Source organism: Pseudophryne corroboree, unplaced genomic scaffold (genome assembly GCF_028390025.1).
Source record: "Pseudophryne corroboree isolate aPseCor3 unplaced genomic scaffold, aPseCor3.hap2 scaffold_597, whole genome shotgun sequence".
Taxonomy (NCBI): domain Eukaryota; kingdom Metazoa; phylum Chordata; class Amphibia; order Anura; family Myobatrachidae; genus Pseudophryne; species Pseudophryne corroboree.
This window is the reverse complement of record NW_026970195.1, coordinates 128,679-133,825: the sequence shown is the minus strand read 5'-3', so window position 1 is coordinate 133,825 and position 5,147 is coordinate 128,679.

The window sequence follows — 5,147 nt, the reverse complement described above, 5'->3', positions numbered from 1 at the left end:
AGCCCTGAATTTTCCAATGCGCAGCTCTTTGCAAAAGAGAGATATTGGCAAGGAAAAGCTGTCTTGTACCATTGCATTTTTCTCCCAAACGAAGGACACTAGAAAGAAAATTTTAAAGCCTCCTGTTAGGCCATCATCTACACGACATAGCCCTGAATTTTCCAATGCGCAGCTCTTTGCAAAAGAGAGATATTGGCAAGGAAAAGCTGTCTTGTACCATTGCATTTTTCTCCCAAACGAAGGACACTAGAAAGAACATTTTAAAGCCTCCTGTTAGGCCATCATCTACACGACATAGCCCTGAATTTTCCAATGCGCAGCTCTTTGCAAAAGAGAGATATTGGCAAGGAAAAGCTGTCTTGTACCATTGCATTTTTCTCCCAAACGAAGGACACTAGAAAGAACATTTTAAAGCCTCCTGTTAGGCCATCATCTACACGACATAGCCCTGAATTTTCCAATGCGCAGCTCTTTGCAATAGAGAGATATTGGCAAGGAAAAGCTGTCTTGTACCATTGCATTTTTCTCCCAAACGAAGGACACTAGAAAGAAAATTTTAAAGCCTCCTGTTAGGCCATCATCTACACGACATAGCCCTGAATTTTCCAATGCGCAGCTCTTTGCAAAAGAGAGATATTGGCAAGGAAAAGCTGTCTTGTACCTTTGCATTTTTCTCCCAAACGAAGGAAACTAGAAAGAAAATTTTAAAGCCTCCTGTTAGGCCATCATCTACACGACATAGCCCTGAATTTTCCAATGCGCAGCTCTTTGCAAAAGAGAGATATTGGCAAGGAAAAGCTGTCTTGTACCATTGCATTTTTCTCCCAAACGAAGGACACTAGAAAGAAAATTTTAAAGCCTCCTGTTAGGCCATCATCTACACGACATAGCCCTGAATTTTCCAATGCGTAGCTCTTTGCAAAAGAGAGATATTGGCAAGGAAAAGCTGTCTTGTACCTTTGCATTTTTCTCCCAAACGAAGGACGCTAGAAAGAAAATTTTAAAGCCTCCTGTTAGGCCATCATCTACACGACATAGCCCTGAATTTTCCAATGCGCAGCTCTTTGCAATAGAGAGATATTGGCAAGGAAAAGCTGTCTTGTACCTTTGCATTTTTCTCCCAAACGAAGGAAACTAGAAAGAAAATTTTAAAGCCTCCTGTTAGGCCATCATCTACACGACATAGCCCAGAATTTTCCAATGCGCAGCTCTTTGCAAAAGAGAGATATTGGCAAGGAAAAGCTGTCTTGTACCATTGCATTTTTCTCCCAAACGAAGGACACTAGAAAGAAAATTTTAAAGCCTCCTGTTAGGCCATCATCTACACGACATAGCCCTGAATTTTCCAATGCGTAGCTCTTTGCAAAAGAGAGATATTGGCAAGGAGAAGCCGTCTTGTACCTTTGCATTTTTCTCCCAAACGAAGGACGCTAGAAAGAAAATTTTAAAGCCTCCTGTTAGGCCATCATCTACACGACATAGCCCTGAATTTTCCAATGCGCAGCTCTTTGCAAAAGAGAGATATTGGCAAGGAAAAGCTGTCTTGTACCTTTGCATTTTTCTCCCAAACGAAGGTCACTAGAAAGAAAATTTTAAAGCCTCCTGTTAGGCCATCATCTACACGACATAGCTCTGAATTTTCCAATGCGCAGCTCTTTGCAAAAGAGAGATATTGGCAAGGAAAAGCTGTCTTGTACCATTGCATTTTTCTCCCAAACGAAGGACACTAGAAAGAACATTTTAAAGCCTGCTGTTAGGCCATCATCTACACGACATAGCCCTGAATTTTCCAATGCGCAGCTCTTTGCAAAAGAGAGATATTGGCAAGGAAAAGCTGTCTTGTACCTTTGCATTTTTCTCCCAAACGAAGGTCACTAGAAAGAAAATTTTAAAGCCTCCTGTTAGGCCATCATCTACACCACATAGCCCTGAATTTTCCAATGCGTAGCTCTTTGCAAAAGAGAGATATTTACAAGGAAAAGCTGTCTTGTACCTTTGCATTTTTCTCCCAAACGAAGGACACTAGAAAGAAAATTTTAAAGCCTCCTGTTAGGCCATCATCTACACGACATAGCCCTGAATTTTCCAATGCGCAGCTCTTTGCAAAAGAGAGATATTGGCAAGGAAAAGCTGTCTTGTACCATTGCATTTTTCTCCCAAACGAAGGACACTAGAAAGAAAATTTTAAAGCCTCCTGTTAGGCCATCATCTACACGACATAGCCCTGAATTTCCAATGCGCAGCTCTTTGCAAAAGAGAGATATTGGCAAGGAAAAGCTGTCTTGTACCTTTGCATTTTTCTCCCAAACGAAGGAAACTAGAAAGAAAATTTTAAAGCCTCCTGTTAGGCCATCATCTACACGACATAGCCCTGAATTTTCCAATGCGCAGCTCTTTGCAAAAGAGAGATATTGGCAAGGAAAAGCTGTCTTGTACCATTGCATTTTTCTCCCAAACGAAGGACACTAGAAAGAAAATTTTAAAGCCTCCTGTTAGGCCATCATCTACACGACATAGCCCTGAATTTTCCAATGCGCAGCTCTTTGCAAAAGAGAGATATTGGCAAGGAAAAGCTGTCTTGTACCTTTGCATTTTTCTCCCAAACGAAGGTCACTAGAAAGAAAATTTTAAAGCCTCCTGTTAGGCCATCATCTACACGACATAGCCCTGAATTTTCCAATGCGTAGCTCTTTGCAAAAGAGAGATATTGGCAAGGAAAAGCTGTCTTGTACCTTTGCATTTTTCTCCCAAACGAAGGACACTAGAAAGAAAATTTTAAAGCCTCCTGTTAGGCCATCACCTACACGACATAGCCCTGAATTTTCCAATGCGCAGCTCTTTGCAAAAGAGAGATATTGGCAAGGAAAAGCTGTCTTGTACCATTGCATTTTTCTCCCAAACGAAGGACACTAGAAAGAACATTTTAAAGCCTGCTGTTAGGCCATCATCTACACGACATAGCCCTGAATTTTCCAATGCGCAGCTCTTTGCAAAAGAGAGATATTGGCAAGGAAAAGCTGTCTTGTACCATTGCATTTTTCTCCCAAACGAAGGACACTAGAAAGAAAATTTTAAAGCCTCTTGTTAGGCCATCATCTACACGACATAGCCCTGAATTTTCCAATGCGCAGCTCTTTGCAAAAGAGAGATATTGGCAAGGAAAAGCTGTCTTGTACCATTGCATTTTTCTCCCAAACGAAGGACACTAGAAAGAACATTTTAAAGCCTCCTGTTAGGCCATCATCTACACGACATAGCCCTGAATTTTCCAATGCGCAGCTCTTTGCAAAAGAGAGATATTGGCAAGGAAAAGCTGTCTTGTACCATTGCATTTTTCTCCCAAACGAAGGACACTAGAAAGAACATTTTAAAGCCTCCTGTTAGGCCATCATCTACACGACATAGCCCTGAATTTTCCAATGCGCAGCTCTTTGCAATAGAGAGATATTGGCAAGGAAAAGCTGTCTTGTACCATTGCATTTTTCTCCCAAACGGACACTAGAAAGAAAATTTTAAAGCCTCCTGTTAGGCCATCATCTACACGACATAGCCCTGAATTTTCCAATGCGCAGCTCTTTGCAAAAGAGAGATATTGGCAAGGAAAAGCTGTCTTGTACCTTTGCATTTTTCTCCCAAACGAAGGAAACTAGAAAGAAAATTTTAAAGCCTCCTGTTAGGCCATCATCTACACGACATAGCCCTGAATTTTCCAATGCGCAGCTCTTTGCAAAAGAGAGATATTGGCAAGGAAAAGCTGTCTTGTACCATTGCATTTTTCTCCCAAACGAAGGACACTAGAAAGAAAATTTTAAAGCCTCCTGTTAGGCCATCATCTACACGACATAGCCCTGAATTTTCCAATGCGTAGCTCTTTGCAAAAGAGAGATATTGGCAAGGAAAAGCTGTCTTGTACCTTTGCATTTTTCTCCCAAACGAAGGACGCTAGAAAGAAAATTTTAAAGCCTCCTGTTAGGCCATCATCTACACGACATAGCCCTGAATTTTCCAATGCGCAGCTCTTTGCAAAAGAGAGATATTGGCAAGGAAAAGCTGTCTTGTACCTTTGCATTTTTCTCCCAAACGAAGGAAACTAGAAAGAAAATTTTAAAGCCTCCTGTTAGGCCATCATCTACACGACATAGCCCTGAATTTTCCAATGCGCAGCTCTTTGCAAAAGAGAGATATTGGCAAGGAAAAGCTGTCTTGTACCATTGCATTTTTCTCCCAAACGAAGGACACTAGAAAGAAAATTTTAAAGCCTCCTGTTAGGCCATCATCTACACGACATAGCCCTGAATTTTCCAATGCGTAGCTCTTTGCAAAAGAGAGATATTGGCAAGGAGAAGCCGTCTTGTACCTTTGCATTTTTCTCCCAAACGAAGGACGCTAGAAAGAAAATTTTAAAGCCTCCTGTTAGGCCATCATCTACACGACATAGCCCTGAATTTTCCAATGCGCAGCTCTTTGCAAAAGAGAGATATTGGCAAGGAAAAGCTGTCTTGTACCTTTGCATTTTTCTCCCAAACGAAGGTCACTAGAAAGAACATTTTAAAGCCTCCTGTTAGGCCATCATCTACACGACATAGCCCTGAATTTTCCAATGCGCAGCTCTTTGCAAAAGAGAGATATTGGCAAGGAAAAGCTGTCTTGTACCATTGCATTTTTCTCCCAAACGAAGGACACTAGAAAGAACATTTTAAAGCCTGCTGTTAGGCCATCATCTACACGACATAGCCCTGAATTTTCCAATGCGCAGCTCTTTGCAAAAGAGAGATATTGGCAAGGAAAAGCTGTCTTGTACCTTTGCATTTTTCTCCCAAACGAAGGTCACTAGAAAGAAAATTTTAAAGCCTCCTGTTAGGCCATCATCTACACCACATAGCCCTGAATTTTCCAATGCGTAGCTCTTTGCAAAAGAGAGATATTTACAAGGAAAAGCTGTCTTGTACCTTTGCATTTTTCTCCCAAACGAAGGACACTAGAAAGAAAATTTTAAAGCCTCCTGTTAGGCCATCATCTACACGACATAGCCCTGAATTTTCCAATGCGCAGCTCTTTGCAAAAGAGAGATATTGGCAAGGAAAAGCTGTCTTGTACCTTTGCATTTTTCTCCCAAACGAAGGACACTAGAAAGAAAATTTTAAAGC